Source organism: Uranotaenia lowii, chromosome 3 (assembly GCF_029784155.1).
Source record: "Uranotaenia lowii strain MFRU-FL chromosome 3, ASM2978415v1, whole genome shotgun sequence".
Lineage (NCBI taxonomy): Eukaryota > Metazoa > Arthropoda > Insecta > Diptera > Culicidae > Uranotaenia > Uranotaenia lowii.
The window spans coordinates 240817385-240836998 of NC_073693.1; the positions used below are offsets into that span (position 1 = coordinate 240817385).

At 38.6% G+C, this 19614-nt stretch overlaps 1 long non-coding RNA gene across 1 annotated transcript; it reads right to left on the reverse strand.

Annotated features, from left to right (window-relative positions):
• Positions 1-15505: 15505 nt before the first annotated feature.
• LOC129757954 (uncharacterized) lies at positions 15506-17019 on the reverse strand. The gene is made up of 4 exons (XR_008739862.1): positions 16957-17019; positions 16609-16707; positions 16254-16547; positions 15506-16182 (listed from the first exon to the last, which is right to left on the reverse strand). It is a non-coding gene; the product is annotated as an uncharacterized LOC129757954 (long non-coding RNA).
• Positions 17020-19614: the final 2595 nt, after the last annotated feature.

The window sequence follows — 19614 nt, forward strand, 5'->3', positions numbered from 1 at the left end:
AAATACAACTTTTTCTTAATGTTATCGAGTGCCATGTGCCGTCAATATCGAAACACCCGTTTTCGGAATCGTAAAATCGTAAAAAATTATTAGCTGTAAAAATCATAATACATAAATCTTTTAAGTAAATCTAAAGTTGCATCTCAATTTCGATTTCAGATAGCTGAATTTGGGAGACAAATTATATTATACACAGAATTTAAAATTTAAGACATAATTTAGAGCTCTGCTAGGATTGCATAAATGAAGGCGATGTACACAAAAAACAATCCGTACAGTACTTACAAAAGTAAAAAAGAAATGAAAAAAAGAATGAAATCGCGTGAAGCTGCGCACCTACTTCCAACTTTGATAAGCTGCCATTTCTCTCTCGGTTGATATTTTTTCATGAAAAGTTCACACAATTTAGTTCAACTATCCAACTAACACTCTACAAAATTTGAAATCTTTACAATGCCGGGAAACAAAGATACTGCTTTTCCCGTAAAAAAGGGAAATTTGGATTTGCTTCACTAAATTTGCTGTATCTTGGACAATTTTCATTGAAAAACCTTGAAATTTAATCCAAAGATGTAAAAATGTTTTATCTAATATCAGGTCAAGTTACGTCAAAATCGATGAACGTGATCAAAAATGGTGCTGGGTGAAAATGAGGTTCATTAAAGCCCAGCAGACGATTTCATTCTTTTTTTGACGGATGTTTGTATGGAAAACATTGTAATCCATGTATTCTTGATTTTTTCTTTCAATAAATCAAAATTTAATGAATATGAATAATAATAATGATGAACCTCATTTTCTAATAATAATGATGAACCTCATTTTCTACCCGGCACCATTTAAGATCACGTTCATTGATTTTGACGAAATTTGGCCTGATATTAGATAAAACATTTTTACATCTTTGGACTAAATTTCAAGGTTTTTCAATGAAAATTGTCCAAGATACAGCAAATTGAGTGAAGCAAGTCCAAAAAAGACCGTAGGGGAGAGTGGGGATACTTGATCTCCTTTTCTTCTTGGCTCTTAGCTAAGTGACTCAGCTGTTGTTGTCGATTTTTTTTGTCAACAGTTGAGAACACTCAGAACATAAACAACCAAAAACTTGCTTCCAGGTCGCACCAACACAGAGTTCAGTTAGTTTTCTTTTTTTTTGGGTGTAGAAAAAGCAACATAACGAAATTTGCAGCAGGAACTATATGCGCTTTTAACGAAATCTTTTTCTTTTGGCAATGATGCCTCATTTGGTACTCGTTTTGTATTAAGCCACTGATTTTGTTTGAGAAAAAAAGCAAACATTATTTAGTTGTTTGAAGAGAAAGTTCATATAAGATTTAAATTATGTATCTGTTTTAATATAAATTATAATTTCAAAAATAGTTCAGTAAACATTTGCCGCAGCAACAATTTCTGTATGATGTGTTAATTTATGATACCCCTCTAATGGATAAACTCCACTTTTTGTTAAGGATCAAATTTTTTAATCAAATTTCACTCATAACAAAGCATTTCAAATCTAATTAATCGAAAGTATCACCACCCATCTTCGTTCGAACATTGCGTCATTTCTGTCAGGATAGGACTTCAGTACCTACTTCCGAAAATATTCGAAAATTGGAATAGCTTCCTAATATCGAATTTAGCCTCTTAGACAGAGCAAAGTAATTGTATGAAGGTTACCCGGACACCTAAGAATCCTAAGAATTTAAGGGAATATTTAGCAATAGTCATTTAAAAGCATCTTGATATCAAAATTTTATGAATTCTTCAAATATTCCCGCCTTCTATTATACTAATTACAGATATCCGATAACACCATGCGCCGAGTTTTCACTAGTCCTACCGAGATAACAATTTTGTGAAAGAAAAAAGAATACTGAATGAATTTTTAAATTTGTATTCATCATCGAAATTGATTCTAAATTATAAAAAAAAATTCAATTAAGTCTTGATGTAGTGAATTTCATATCCACAAAAACAAACACAGGCCAAAAACTGAAAAACCATACAATTATTTTAATTCCTGATTGAGTGACTGAAAATAAATTTGGCTTTGAGTGCATTTTTCATTCGTTGAAGGTACTATCGTCTGAGCGTGTAGAAAAAATGGAAAAATAAAAGTACCGGTAACGACATCTGGTGGCTCTTAGCTAAGTTGCAAAAAATGGCGTCGTTTATTTTGAAATCACGGTTGGTATTTTTACACACGGTTGGGACTCCAGCCCGAACTCTGGTTCTCTGTGTTTTTACCATATCTTTTTGGAAAAATTTAGCAACTCGCACTCTTTTTCATTTTCTTACTGCGTGTAACTTCAAGTTCCTATGCTCCTAAAATTAGAACGATACTTGAACCCGTAGATGAACTAGAAGCATTTTCGTAGGAGTAAAAAAAATGCGATACTTTTGAAGTTAAGGGAGAATTGATCCTTTATTCAGGAAGCCCTAATCCATGGAAAAAAAACAAACAAAACCCCAAGATAGAATGTTGATTGACTATTTTGGTCATGTTTGTTCTCATTTCACAATCTATAATTGTCAGAAAAAAAAATCTATAGCTTATTCTCAACCCTTATGACATTGCATACTTACGGGCGCAATTTTTTATAAACAAGAGAAAATCAATTATTTCTAGAGTTTGTTTTGATAAGGTCGTATGAACCAATATAAACAAACTTGAGTTATTAACTGAAAATTAGTGAACCTTCATATAAGAGAAGCGACATCTGATCCCTCTTAAAATAAAATATGTGGCAACATCGCCGAAGTCTTGGACAAAAAAATCCCCAGCACTGTTTTCTGGCTCAATGTTCAAGCTCTAAAGTGAACGCTCCTTCAATGCAACAAAACGACATTGAACTCGATGCCCGAAGGATCGCGATAAACGGTATGAATGACTTGAATTTCGTTAATAATCAGTTAGTTTTCTAACTAGAAACACGATTCACCAAAGCATTGACAAAAATTGCAACTAATCATAAATTCATATGACCAGCTAAAAAATTATCTGTTTGAACTATAACAACAATCACAATACCTTCCTTGGCTGAGTTTTCAATAAGAAAGGTAAAAGCTCTGCGACAAAATGCTCGGATCGATTGGAATCGATTTTGACAGTTCTTTTGCTCGATTGGAATTTTGTGTTTAAGATGTCACTTCTCTTATATACAGGTTCACTACTGAAAATGATTGATAAAGTTGTATTCTATTTTTGGTAAAAACTTGGTTTCATTTGATCAATGAATAACTTTACCAAAATGATTTGAACTTAGAGCATCCGCAGCAATCGCGAGCAAAGTGAAAATGCTCACGAGTTTAATCACTTTTATACCGCACCGGGGGCTAGTATATGGGTGAGCAAAATAGGGCCGTTGCCGTCGAGACCGACAAAGTCATCAAATTTGCTCACACCAAAGGGGCGAGAGCAATCTTACACTGAAAAAAATCAACCGTTTAATGCTGAGTTAAATAAACAACATTCAGCGTGTAAAGTTTGTTTACATTTCATTTTGCCGTCGCGGTCGGTTCGTCGGGGTTAAAGTGTTATGGGCAATTCGGACGACGGAGAACAAAATAATACTCGGACACTCGCGTTAACAAAAAGAAACGTGTTTATTGTTCGAGGTCTAATTTAAGAGTGTTAACAAAAACGGAAACAGTCCATTAGCAGCATTTGACAGCTGCGATAAAAACAGGGACGCATTCAGCGTCATCGAAGGGGAGCGCAATTAGAGATGTACGCAGGGTTTGCACTCTCAACACGCCCGCTCAAACACTGCAGTCAGCCAATCCTAGACTGGCACGCAATCTCCTGAATGCCGGGGCAGGAAGACTCTTGGTTAAGATGTCCGCCTGCTGTTCTGCTGATGGAACGTAGTCGACCTTGATGCATCCGCTCTCAACCAAATCTCGTACGAAGAAATGCTTGACATCAATATGTTTCAAGCGACCTGTATCCTTTGGGTTGGAAACGATCTTTATAGTCGACTGATTGTCTTCGTGGAACGGAACTGGTTCAACGACGGATAGTCCCAAATCCTTCAAGACTCGGATCAACCACTGGCCGTGGCACGCAGCTTTGCAAAGGGCAACCAGCTCGGCTTCCGTAGAGGACAGAGATACAGTTGCCTGCTTCTTAGCGATCCAGCTCACCGTGGCACCAAACAACTTGAAAACGGCGCCAGACACCGAGCGACGATCCACAATGTCACTGGCCCAATCAGCATCCGTATAAACTTCCAGCATCGGGCCATCGATGCTTGCTTCATACACCAATCCATAATTCAGTGTACCTTTCACGTATCGGAGCACACGACGTAGCTGCACCCAGTGCTCTTCGTTAGGGCAGGCCTGGAACTGGCTGAAATAATTGGCGGTAGCAGCCAAGTCCGGCCGGGACGTAAGCGACACGTACATGACACACCCTATGAGCTCACGATACGGTTGTGTGGTCCTCTTTGAATCTTCTCCTTTCGCTAACTTGAGACGGTTCTCCATGGGCGTAGCGATTGGACGGCAGTTCTCCATCTGGAAACGAGAAAGGAGGCTTTCCAGGTAACGACGCTGGGTGATACGTAGGACTTTCTTCGACTTGTCCCTTTCTATCTTCATTCCTAGAAAATGACGGACTTCACCCACGTCAGTCATCTCAAACTCCTTCGCGAGACACACTTTTACACTCCGGACAAGTTTTTCAGAGGGACTGACCACTAGCACATCATCAACGTAAATAACAATGATCACCTGATCTGGTCCGTTATCGCGTGTATACAGACAGAGGTCATTTGCACTTCGGATAAACCCAATTTTCTTCACGAATGCGTTAAAGCGTTCATTCCACTGTCGCGAAGCTTGTTTCAGTCCATAGAGCGAGCGATTTAATCGGCAGACGAGATCTTTCTTCTTCACAAAACCTTCCGGCTGACACATGTATATTTCTTCTGACAAATCACCATTTAGGAAGGCCGTCTTTACGTCCATTTGATGGACGACCATTCCTGCACTATTTGCCAACGCCAACACTGCTCGCAACGTGTCTAGCCGGGCCACTGGGGAGTACGTCTCCAAATAATCAAATCCTCGCTTCTGGCTGAACCCTCTGGCAACCAGCCTCGCCTTGTGCCGAGCTGGTTGCCCATCTTCACCTGGCTTCACTTTGAAAAGCCATTTGCACGATATGGCGCTTCTTCCTTCCGGCAGTTTCGACAAGGTCCACGTTCCGTTTCGCTCCAACGAATCCATCTCGTCTTGCATCGCCCGCTGCCACAAAGCCCAATCGCTACGCTTCCGCATCTCGCGCAGTGACTCTGGGAGGTCCTCCACATACGACAGTGCATTTAAGGCAAAACTAGCATCCACTTCGTAGTCCTGATGCCACACAGGGGCTTTACGTACTCGAACCGACCTACCACCAGAGCCACTTCCGGTGATCTCCGATTCCTCTTCCGCATCTTCTTCGATTATACTAGAGAACAGTTCATCTTCTTCATATTCACTAGTACAATCTTCTTGGACACTGTTTTCTTCTTCTTTAGCCCTGTTTTCTCCTTCTTTAGCACTGTTTTCTTTTTCTTTACCACTGTTTTCTTCTTCTTTATCACTGTTTTCTTCGAGGTATACTACCTCATCACTGTTCTGCTGCTTCAGCTCTCCAACCGGAACCGCCGTCTCCAGGAAATCGACGTCTCGAGCCGGAACCACTGATTTCGTTGCAGGATTCCATACTCTATATCCAGCGGGGCAATATCCGACGAATATTCCCTTCCACGCCTTCGCATCCAATTTTTTGCGGCGTTCCTTTGGGACGTGGACGTATACGACGCACCCAAAAGCTCTCAGTTTTGACACGTCCGGCTTTCGTCCTTCCCACAGCTCAGCAGGCGTCTTGTCGCAATCGTTGGCTCTCGTCGGACACCGATTCACAACGTACGCAGCGGTCTCGACCGCTTCCACCCAAAACAGCTTATCAATTTTCGCGTCTTGCAACATAGCCCTAGCACGCTCGACGAGGGTACGATTCATCCTCTCGCTCGTGCCGTTTTGTTCAGGGGTATAAGGCACAGTGAATATAACCTGTATTCCCTTCCGACGGCAAAACTCCATAAAAGCCTTGTTTTGGTATTCTCCTCCATTGTCGCATTTGAATCTGGAAATCTTGGCCGAAAACTTTGCCGACACCAAAGCTTCGTAGTGCTGAAAACACTCAAGCACCTCCCGCTTCTGCCGCATCGGGTACACCATGGCGAAGTGACTCCAATCGTCTGTGAACGTCACGAAAAACCGCTCACCGTTCCGACCAACCGGCTTAATTGGCCCGCACACATCTGAGTGAACGCACTCCAGAATTCGCGACGATCGTTTACCCTCAAACGACGCGAAGGGTTGACGCGTTTGTTTGCCAACGATGCATGGCTCGCACACTACGACACTTTTGTCCGAAACGTCACACTCCGCGACCGGTAAACCGTGCACCATATTTTTACGGATCAGCTGTTCGAGCTGATGGTTGTTTACATGTCCGAATCTACGATGCCACAGTTCCAAACTTTTCGCGATCCGACCGCAAGCCAACAACGATTCACTTTGGCACTCTTCTTCGGTATAAAAGTCCAGTTCGTATAACTTGCCGCGACGCGACCCGGTTGCAACGAGTTCGGAATTGTTCCAGATTTCAACTTTCCCGTCATCGAACACAACTCTCATGCCTTTCCGTTCGACGCTCAGCACGGAGAACAAATTGTACCGCAACGATGGCACGTAAAGTACATTGTTTACTTCACACGGAATACACTCGCCATTTACTACCGAAAACAAACGCACTGTCCCGATGTACCGAGCTTCAATTGACTCGCCGTTTTTGGCTACCGCGATTGCCACAGGTTTCTTCAGGGGTTTCATTTCTTGGAACAGGTACTTGTCTTTCACTAAATGATCTGAACACCCCGAGTCAATAAACCACAACACTCGCCGGTGTCCCGAAAAATCGTTCTTGCCGGTCAAAGTGACAAACGAAACTGTTTTCGCGTTTGCCAAATTTGCCTTAGATTTCGGTTTCTCCTGCTTGGTGCCTCGGTAGGACTGCTGCTTTGGACACTCCGAAATTTTGTGTCCTTCTTCTTGGCATCCGTAGCACCTTAGCGGCTTCTTCTTCTTGCGAGGCTTCTTCGATCCAACGAAAGCTGCTCCAGACGATTTTGGGGATTCCAACTCAACACCATTTCCTCTGAGTTTTATCTCCTCGTCGAGCAAGCGGCATTTGACAAATTCCAGATTCAGGTTTTCCTCGGGCATCGTCTCGAGGGCGGTGACGACTGTCGAAAATGCCGATCCAAGGGTGACCAGTAGATGGCAAATCACATCTAAATCCGCCAGCACTGCACCGGTTCCACGATATTGCCGCACCAGGCGATCGAATTTGAGGAAATGTTCCTGGAGGCTGCCCGAGTCGAATCGCAGGTTCAGTATCTGCCTGTAGAGGTACATCCGGCTGGCAATACTTTTGCGTTCGAATACACGAATCAATGCATCCCAAATAGCTTTCGGTGTTGCATGTTCCTGTATATATTCCAGCTGCGTATCGTGGATTCTGGATACCAGCAAGTTCTTGCACTTTCTATCCTGCTTCTGGCGCTTCTCGAGAGCCACCTCCCGTTGCTTTCGCTCAGCCGCCGTATCACCTTCCTGCTCCCAAAGAGCCTCAACATCAGCCGCTTCCGTGGCAATGCATGCGAGGAGATCACGTTCCTCCAGCAGCACCCACATCCGGAACTTCCACGCGCTGAAGTTCGACCCATCCATCAAGGGCAACAAGAATCGATCACTTTTCTCCTCATCCATCATTCCCGACACTTTTACGCGCAACTCGCGGTTCCTGGGCCGATAACCTAAAGTGTTATGGGCAATTCGGACGATGGAGAACAAAATAATACTCGGACACTCGCGTTAACAAAAAGAAACGTGTTTATTGTTCGAGGTCTAATTTAAGAGTGTTAACAAAAACGGAAACAGTCCATTAGCAGCATTTGACAGCTGCGATAAAAACAGGGACGCATTCAGCGTCATCGAAGGGGAGCGCAATTAGAGATGTACGCAGGGTTTGCACTCTCAACAGGGGTCCGTTGAACTGCTCACAGCAGCCGTGGGGGAACCGGCAGATTCGTTTGCTGTCGGTTTTTTTTTTCAACTACAAAGCCGAACCAGAATCTAGGTCCTCATGGATACAACCTTATCAGAATCGAGGTCCTCAACTACTACACAATCCTTTTAACCCGGGCATGTTCAACCAGATTCTAGCGAGCCTGCAGGGAATGTTGGATGCCAATATGCAAATCATTCGGCAATTGCCACTCCCTCAACATAACAAGATGAATAGATCGCATTAAGGCCAGCAGCAGCAGAGAGTTTGGCCGACGAGTTCCTTCACGTTGGATCGGCTGGATATCACGACACGAGAGCGAAACATTCTATCATTTCTACCTATTCTACGACGATGATTATTTATCGAAACATTATTCACTAATCGGCAAGTACTTGCATGTGCTTTAAATTGAAAAAAAGTATATTTTTCTCTTAATTTTTATTCTGAACTATTGAAACATTTACAAAAGTTCAGAATTAAAATGAAAAATATTAAAAAGTTCAAAAATATACTTTTTTTCTATTTTGGTTTAATATTTATTATCATTTTTCTATTTTGATGTTCAAAAATTCTTTATTTCATTTCAGGACACCTGCAGCATTCATAGAAGAAAACATAGCTGCCTAATAATGTCCCCCTATGTACAGTGTGTCTTTTAAAAATGGAAAACATATCAATATCGGTATCTACATCCCCGCAAAAGTTTTATTTTTAATTTACACCTATTATTTGCCACTAGAATACATTTGAGGCATCTGACGAATTTTTATGCGTTCCGAATCAGGAAGGTGAAAAGCGGAAAGGGATGAATTTGTGCTAGAATAAACTAGCTAGTGGTTCCCAAATGTTTTTGTGATATAATAGATAGTTTATGGTTGAACAGTTTTTAATATTCTGCCTCTGAAATGAGAATTTAATGCAAGCGATTTTAAGGCAGAGTTATTTCGAGGAATCTCACTCCCAGCCCATGGATTATAATTTTACTTCACCACCATAATGATTGCCTACATACATTTTTATAAATGAAATAAATTGAATTGAATTGAATTGAATTGAATTAATGGTTTATTTATTTATAAGTGTACTATTTACATGGTTTTTTTAACACTCCATTGGTCAAGCCGCTTGAGGAGTGCCTAAATCCTATATATCTATACCTAAACTAATTTCACTACATTCTAACAAAATTTCAATTACAAAAACAAATTTTCTCTAATACATTTGGGTTTTCTCTCATTTATGATCTTGAACAATATCGAAATTACAATGAAAAGATATCATAAGATTTCAGAAGTGTTGACAAGTAGCTAGTTTGCAAAATACATACTCTTATCTGTTTTTTAAGGTGTACGTTATCATTAAAAGTTCCACATTTATCCTCAAGGTGATTGAAAAATTTAACTCCACGAAAAGCAAGAGAACGTTCACCTATGGTAGAAATAATGGTGGGTCGATCAAGCATGTTTCTGTTTCGTGTGAGATAATGGTGATTAGTGCGACTAAATGTAATATTGCAGTGAGTAGTTTGATTAAGACATTGGAAAATAAAGCTACAGATTTGAATTATGTATAAGCCTCTTACAGGAATTATATTATTGACATTATTGTAAAGATCTATTGTATGGCTGCGGGGAGGAAGATGGTAAATTATGCGTAGTATTCTGTTTTGTGTGATCTGAACTCTGTTAATTAGGTTATTGCTTGCGGTACCCCATGTCGAAACTAAGTAAGTCAACATTGAATGAAAAAGTGAATGATAAATTATAAGTAATACATTCAGTGGCACTCTTCTTCTTATTTTGCAAACAATTCCATTTATTTTATTTAACTTTTTTAAAAGGTGACTAATATGTAGATTCCAATTCAATTGCTCGTCAAGAATAATTCCAAGATATTTACATTCAGAGACAACTTTAATACTAGGAAATGTTAATTTAGTAACCGGTAAGAGCTTTGATAATGAACGATGGCTAGATTTAAAATTTAAAATATTTGATTTATCCAAGTTTAGAGTTAATTTATTGATTCGGAAATAATCACTCAATAAAATAAGGTCACTGCATAAATTGATATCGTTGGTTGAATGACTATCGCTGTGGTAAAATGTGGATGAATCATCAGCAAAAAGTCGCAGTACTCCTTTCAGGGGCAAGAGAGCCATGTCATTCAAGTAAATAATAAAAAATAATGGTCCCAAGACTGAGCCTTGTGGAACACCAATGTTTATAGGTAGAGTAGAACTTTGATAGTTGTTTAACTTGACGTATTGATATCTATCAGTCAAATAACTTTTAAATAAGCTAAGAGGTGTACCACGAATGCCAGCAAAAAACAACTTCTCTAAAAGAATATCTCTATCTACGGTATCAAATGCTTTTGATAGATCCAGAAAAAAGTCCTAATACATGTTCTTTTTTATCTAGGCTTAATTGTATACTGTTTGTCAATTCTATTACAGCGTTAGTAGTAGATGATTTCTCTCTAAAGCCATATTGCATGGAATAAAAGAAAGAATTATTATTTAGGAAGGAAGTCAATCGTGCTGAAAGTATTTTTTCAAAAATTTTATTTATTATTGATAGGACTGAAATCGGTCTATAATTACTGCAAAGTGACGGATCGCTTGATTTAAAAACTGGTGTAACCTTAGCAATTTTTAATGTTTTAGGATATATACCATTTTGCATACAAAGATTAAAAATATCTTTAAGAACTGGACAGATAACATCAATAACAGCTTTAAGAAGATAAACGCTAAAATTATCTGGGCCAGCACTCGTGTTATTAGAAAACGATTTTATAAGACAAGCTATTTCCAATTCATCTGTAGGTACAAGAAACAATGTATTATTGTTGTGATTTAGTGTATTGTATTTATTTATTGAATCGGTGCTATTAGATGCATGTTTGGAAGCCATGACTTGTCCAATGGAAGAGAAATATTTATTGAACTCATTGCAAATTGATTGTTTACAAGTAACTGTTGAGTTAGAATCTAATAAATGAAGTTCATTTACTGAAGAGCTACTGAAGACTGACTGACTTACTGAAGAGCTATTTGAAACTGTAGATGAAAAGTAATCATAAAATTGATTCGGATCTTCAAAAGTACACATATAAGCTGGTGAAAATCGCATTGTAAGTAGTTGATTCATTCTTTGGAAATCGGTTCTGTACTTGAGTCTTTCCTTGTGCTGCCTGTGAGGTGCATATGGAAAATGAGTGTAGACGTAATTATGATCACTATTAGAATTAAATATAGTGTCGTTCAAAATGGGAAATTTTTCAAAAAGGTTAAAACACACATGGTCAAGAAGTGCTTGACTTGCAGGCCGAGTTTCGTGTATATTGGATATAAGAAATCCATAACTTACTAAAATATTATAATAACACTAGTTTACAAAATTTTAAAAAAATCGTGAACTTGATTAACTGACCAACATTTTTAATGTAAAATCGGGCGCTGAATCCGAAAATGAAATTCAAAAAAATCTCAGTAGAACCGTTTTTGAGTTATGCTCCAAATACGAAATTTCGGAAAAATTAAAAAAGTTCTTGTACTTAGATTAAAATATCTCGGACGGCATAACAGTAATTTGAAATCTCTTTTTTGCATATTAAAGGTGAATAAATTTTCTATCGATCATCTGAACAATGTTTTTGCGTTTGACGAACAGTATTGTTGATATTAGTGACTTTATGAGGAAGAAAATTTTAAAAAACGATTTTTTTTAGAGAAAATTTTGTTTCAACGAAAGTTTTTGACTCGATGGTACCATTTAAAAAATCTGATTTTCTTTTGCGCTTAAATGTCAATTTAAAACAAAGATTTCAAGAGGTTATTTATTTAAATAGGTTGAAATTTGAAGAAGTTATGGCTACTTTACCATAACTGTATTTTTTGCAGTTTTAAATAGTTTAACGAATCGCAGTACACTTATCATAGTATAGGAAGAATGAAACATGATAAATCTCACTCGCACTAAGTCAAAATTATTTATTAGCTTACCAGAAGGTCTCATGCCAAGTTTCAGGAAGATCTGACCATAGGGAGGGGTTGCTTGAGTCTCAAACGTGAATAAAATTTTGAGGTATTTTGCCCGGAGGAACGAAAAATACTGGTTTTTCATCCATAACTTTTTTCATCCCTAGCTGATTGTTTTTTATGGTTGATTTTCATAAAGCCTAAGTTGAGACAAATATTTCACCCGAAGACTGTAACTCGATTGGATTTGAAACAGAAAAGTTATTGCGGTTCAAAGGCCGCAAATTTTGCCCAACACGCAATGAGTACTTTTTACGCATTGCGTTTTATACGACAATTTTCGACCAAAATACAATCTTTGAACCGCAATAACTTTTCTGTTTCAAATCCAATCGAGTTACAGTCTTCGGGTGAAATATTTGTCTCAACTTAGGCTTTAAGAAAATCAACCATAAAAAACAATCAGCTAGGGATGAAAAAAGTTATGGATGAAAAACCTGTATTTTTCGTTCCTTCCGGGCAAAATACCTCAAAATTTTATTCACGTTTGAGACTCAAGCAACCCCTCCCTATTGTCAGATCTTCCTGAAACTTGGCATGAGACCTTCTGGTAAGCTAATAAATAATTTTGACTTGGTGCGAGTGAGATTTATCATGTTTCATTCTTCCTATACTGTGATAAGTGTGCTGCGGTTCGTTAAGTTATGAAAAACTACAAAAAATACTGTTATGGTGAAGAAGCCATAACTTCTTCAATTTTCAACCGATTTAAATAAATAACCACTTGAAATCTTTGTTTTAAATTGACATTTAAGCGCAAAAGAAAATCAGATTTTTTAAATGGTACCATCGAGTCAAAAACTTTCGTTGAAACAAAATTTTCTCTAAAAAAATACGTTTTTTATAATTTTTTTCCTCATAAAGTCACTAATATCAACAATACTGTTCGTCAAACGCAAAAACATTGTTCAGATGATCGATAGAAAATTTATTCACCTTTAATATGCAAAAAAGAGATTTCAAATTACTGTTATGCCGTCCGAGATATTTTAATCTAAGTACAAGAACTTTTTTAATTTTTCCGAAATTTCATATTTGGAGCATAACTCAAAAACGGTTCTACTGAGGTTTTTTTGAATTTCATTTTCGGATTCAGCGCCCGATTTTACATTGGAAATGACCTTCAGTTTACTGAGTTCAAAAATGCTGTAAACTAGTGTAATCATTCACTTTATCAGACGGAGTAAACATGTCAATGTTGATGTCACCCAGAAGAATATGAGGAATATTTTTTGAATAATCTAAATTGTTTTCTAAATGTAGTAGGAACTTATTGAAAGTATAATCGTTAGGTGGTCTATAGTAAGAAGATATTTTCAATGGTAAATTACTGTTCAAATTGATTTTAACTTGGATAAAATGAAAACTAGAAATATCACAAACGTACTCATTGCAATCAATTACATCGAAATTAATGCATTTAGAAACATAAACCGCAAGACCCCCACCAACACCTCTACTTCTACAAGAAAAAATACTGCAATAACCGTCAATTTGGTAAAGTTGTGTGAGGTTACTTTTTAACCATGTTTCACTTATAATGATAACGTCTGGTTTTTTTAAAAGTTTGTCAATATCTAATTTAAGGTTATCAAAACGATCAATGTTAGATATGTTTCGTGCATTAATTTGAAGTATCGATAAAAAGTTGTTCTTATGAATATTATGAAGATAATCATCAACACTTCTAAAATACTTATTATTATTCAAAAGCAAAGAAAAATCTACATCATGAAATGATTTAAAGAACTGCTCAAAACTTGACATATCCTAAATCTAAAGAAAAAAATAATATAATATAAAAAAGACTTACTACACTCCTTTGTCTAAGCTGGCTTGACCGTCGTTTTCTGTTGTTTTTTGAGTCACTAGAAGGAATTCAATTTCTTCAATGTCAGGTTCGTCCCTTATTCTGTGTCGCTGCTTGGTTTCCGGATGAAAAATCCACGTCGAACCTTGATATATCCAAGGTTTTTGAAGTCCCAGTTTAACAAGGTCCCTTGTTCGGTTGTGGAGCTTCAGTTTATGCTTGGTCAAATTGTCCTGAACTATGACCGACTTGTTGTCCGATGAAACGTCCAGTTGTCGAGGTGATAATGGTTTGCCGAGGCTCCTCACTTTCTTCACAAATTGCAGCTTTTTTTTTTTTTTGTTAATTCTTTATTTGAAACGGCTCATACCTTTAGGCTTTAAGGAGCCAAACTCTTTTTGTTTTTTTTTTACAATAGTTTGCTTACTTCTAGTTCACTTTTTTTTAAAGAAAAGAAAATAGATAGGGAAATATGAAAATAAAAAGAATTATAGACGAAGATCAATAGCTTTAAGGAAAAGATATATTTCGAACATGTAGTCCAAGTCTATCACTGCCAGCACATCTCTCACTGGAACATAGGGTGGTTTTCCTCGGGCCCGAAGGGAGTCTATGAAATTCGTTCTAGCGACAAGATGGACCTCGCACGACCAAACAATATGCTCGATGTCGTGGTAACCTTGGCCGCAACTACACAAATTGCTGCCAGCAATATCAAAACGATAGAGTACCGCGTCTAAGGAACAATGATTGGACATGAGACGGGAAAATATACGAATATAATCCCGACTCAGGTCCAATCTATTAAACCAAAATTGCAGCTTCCCGTCCAAGTGGTGGAATTTGACCACAATTGCGTCTGTCTTCTCGGATTTCAAAACAATCGGCCGCACGTCCTTAACCAGCTGCTGTGTGTTGAGGCCAATGAGCTCGGTTATCTTATGGCAAACGTCCAAATGTTACTTTGGATATTGCAGTTTTATCCCTTTGATGATAATCTCCTCCTTGAGCTTATCCTGCCGAAGATCTTGTTCTTCCTGTTTCAGAAGACGATTTTCCGCTGAAATTGTGTCCACGCGCTGGGAGAGCTTTAGTACAGTCTTTAGAAGCTCTTTGTTGAGACTTTCCAACTCGTCCAGTTTTTCTAGTTTACTAGAAATAGCTTTCAGTTGCTCGGCAATGTTTAATGATCCTGCACTTCCCGGATTATTATCGGTCGACTTCCTGAGTGGTTTCTGGGCCCCTTTTCCGCCTTTCGAATAAAGTATTTCCTGAGACAGATGATGGTAGGGTAGCTTTTTGTTTTTGTTTTGAAAAAAGTAAACACCTACTGGTCGCCATTTTGAACTTGAGAGATTTGCACTGTTCAATTATTTCTTCAAAAGAAATTATTTTTTCAAATTGACATTACATAACATCAACATTACCTTCAAAGTATTTCATGTCTACAGTTATTTAATTTGAGGTAGTTTAAAAAATTAAGAACTTCGAATAACCATGGTTATGCATACCCGCATAAATAAGAATTGTAACCATACGATTTGTGAAATAGTCAAACGACGATTGGATTAAGCGTAAAAAAACTTTTAGCAAACGATTATTCAAACTGTGGAAAACATTGGTTGAAGTGTGAATTCCGAATTCACAGTCTTTTTAATATGTCGTTAGGTTATGTAATTGTTAAAAACCGTTCAAACACTTATATGGAGAAACTGTTCTACAAACAGTTGAGATAATGTAAACAAGCCGCGACCAGAAACGTTTTTTCTGCATTGAACTGTTATTGCTATAGTTTTCCTTAAAGTTCTCTTGTATCTAAACATTTATAGTAAAAGTTATGAAAAGATTTCACAAATCGTTCTTCCAACGTTACAAAAACGGTATTCGGAACCGTGTGTGAATAAATCACGCACACATATACAAATGTTTTTAGAGTTTAAGAATTCCAATAAATAATGTTTGTCATAAGCCATTATTTTACCACCCCATTATAATTTATTTTCATTAAAATTGCAATTACACATATTTTACATCACAAATTCGATCCACTCTCGATAAGAAAAACATCATTGGTTTTGTAATAATTTTCACTACGTTTATCCAGTGTAGGCCACCACCGTAATTGCCTGATCCTGCCAGGAAACACCGTGGAATAACAGTATAATGGGCCTTACTGATCCTGCGAATGGTTCCCTGCAATAAAAAAACAGTAGATATTACTTATTACTTTTCTAAATAAGCAAAAATGCGGGGCAGGGACTCACAGTGTTTTTAGTTTCCGGCAGATGATGACTTATTTCTTCTCCATCCTCCTCTTTGGAATCGATTAACACTGCCATCCGGTAAGACGGACAAGCACATCGAACGAATTCTTTTCCTTATCCTGACCGGGGGTCCTGTAAACGGTTGTTGCGTTATATTCCACATTTACGCAGTGCTGCTTGCTGCTGTTGACGGATTCAATTTTTTCCTGCCCGGCTAAATATCGTCGTTGTCACAATCCTGGAAGTCCTACGGGCAGGGGAACGGATATCTCCGGTAGAGATCTCGTGCTAGACCTGTAAAAAGGGAAACCAATTGGAGAAACATCGGAGAAACAAACAATTTTCGCAATATTACCCGTAGCGGTAGCCTTCGCTATGATTTTTTTTTCTTTTTTTCGCTGCGAGATAATCTACACTCTTGATTAAGGATACCCGAATTTATGTAAAATTATACCTGATTGAGAAAAAATCAAATCATTAAATATATTTATAGTTTTTTGACGTGAGTAAGGCAGAAGGCATGAACGCTAAGGATAACGGTTTGAGATCAATTTTACGATTCTGATAAATTTGAAATAAATTGTTCGTATTATTCATTCACCTTTTCAGATACCGTCACTTTTATACATGAACGTTCATGTTTCGTTCTTATCGTTGTCGAAGTAAAGTTCAGTATTATAGCTACGTTTACTGAGATAATCACCTTTTCTGAGTCCGTAGATGTATCGTATGGACTGTTTGTGATACAGTTTTTTACTATGCGGGTAACTATTACACCGCCAATTTGGTTTCGTTAGTATCCCGCCATTGAACATGCGTAGTGTTGTTGTTATTTTTACCCTACCACCAGGTGCCGAAAATTGTAAACATGAGAAATCAGCTGTTCGGTTGACAAGTCGGGAAATGCTTTATTGATTCCAGAGTTACTATTCTCAGCAGCACCTCCCATTTTAAATTTTGCAAAAATGGCGGCTTTTAGTGTCGATGGAGTCAAATTCGAAAATAAGCTCCAATATTGGCCGGAACGCAGAAATTTTGACACGCGCGGGTTCCTCAGGACTTTAGAAGAACACAGAAATCGAATAATGCCGAGCAAAATGAGTTTTACTTAGATAATTTTTAATTTGTTTAGGTATTCAAAATAAAACATTGGCACGCTGCCCAGTGTTGCCAGTATAGACCTTATATACAGTACAGTTCTAAATTTAAATAAGATATAAAACCTGACCAATCAAACACCTATTCCTCACACTCTGTGGATCCCGATTCTGCATGACCAGCTCGTTGATGGTGGCCCAAACGTCCGCCGAGGTGTACGTGTTCCGGAGATCGAACCGCTACACCGTTTTGTTTCACCGAATCCATTGAATCAGCAGCGGATCTTGTGCGTTTTTAAGCTTGTTGGACGAGAAATTCATCAGCCGAAGGTACTTGTTGAACCGCAGTGCCATCAGCAGATATTTACCAATGCAGAAGCTATGGTACAACCTGTGATTGCAGAGAACTTTTTAGATTATCTTGAAATCTGCTTCTATTATGGGTTCTATTATTACCCTTCTCCAATGGGATGTAGAATTATTACCTGGTAGATCAGGGCCGGCACGAAGATGACTCCCTCGGTGAAGATAGAGTTCAACTGCACATCCAAACGGCGAATGGATCGTATCCTGATGAGGTCTATCAAATCAATGATGTTTTCAGATAGCCGCATATAGGCTTGAACCGTGGCAAGGTTGGGTCAAAATAGTCCTCCATCTCGCTGCACCACGGGGGACGGTTCCGACCCACTGAAGCCGGAGCCTGTGACCAGCGGCGGAAAATCTCCTGCTTAGTGGTGAATCTCCACAGCATGCTAGCATATTTCACGCAGGTTCCGCTGACTTTGATTCTGGCTGCTGCTGCTGCTCGGAAGTTCCGGTTGAATCCGCCACCGGGCCCGGTTGCTGATTGCTCGAAACTGCTTGGACCTGCTGGTGCTAAACGGCAAGTTCCCCCAGGATGTCGACTAAGAAGATATGTCCGCTATAGCAGCAAACCACCTTCGATCCACCAAAAATCGAATTTCAGCAAAACAAACTCACGTTCACGGCTCATAAAATTCAATCGGCCCGTTTAAATTTTTGAACAAGATTTTTATGGCAACAGATTTCTCAGTGCAATGCTAAATTTTAAAATAAATATATGCTAGCGCCTGGTGCGCGAAAGGATGTGTATACCAAAACCTGTCCGCTGAAATGAGCAAAACCGGGCCGCGTATACTCTCGTATTGCTGCGGATGCCCTTAGGACCTTTGATGACTTTTGCATATTCGAGTGTAATTTGGTTTTTGCGTCATTTAGCTCTACCGTGCATTTCCGTGCTGCAAAACGACGCAAAATAAACAGTTCGGCGTGGTGGTTTTACGACGTTATGCACGCTCGTCTTTATCTAACCATATTTGGTTCATAAATAACCATTTTATGACATTTGCCTCAAAACTACCAATATGGTTATTTTTTATGAATTTTTCCATAATAAATTTCAACCATTTTGGAACTTCTCGAGTATAAACCAGAAAATGGTTGAATAATTTGACGTTTTTTCATCGCCATTTTGAAGAGGACCAACATTGCAGCCGACCGCATTTAAAAAAATCTTTTTTCCCTCGTAACTCAATCAAGTTTTCGAGTTTAGGAGATCATGAAAAGTAAGTGATTTGCTGTAAATTTTCGTCATAACAATATAATCAACAAATGAAAAAAATTTCAGGGCACCGATTGGACATCGCTTCAGGTCCAATGGACATCGCTTCAGGTGGACTAATTGCATCGGAACAATCAGATTGCGAGGACTCACTAACGTTACCTGGCCATAGCAGCAGCAGACGAAATCGAGGACTGGAAGATACTTCCGATGCTAACTATATATTCCCATTATTTTTGCAAAGGTGATGCAAAGGCCTTTCCGTATAGGATTACCAAGGTTGGTTACTCAAAGATTTTTCGGTTTTTCAGAACATGTCAGTAGCGCCAGATGATTCCAACCTCAACAAACTATAATTGTCTACTGGAAGATTAAATGACACAATCAAAACGCTCCTACTAAGCCGCTTCCGTTAGGGCAATCCAACAGCACAGATTCTTCGACCCTTCCTCCGGCAGCAGCAGGTGGAAGAAAAGTGTTTCTCTTACGAACTTTTTTTACAATCCAGAAGGAGCCTAAACGGGCCATCACTTTTGGAAACACATCACCTGCCGGTCGTAGATGAACCTACTCAAATAACAGCAGGTTAGAACAGCCTTTCCGCTAGAGCTCAGTCATCACTCAGCTACGGCTCACTCACCAAGGTACACGAGGTCACCGCTTCCGTCACGGGGGAACT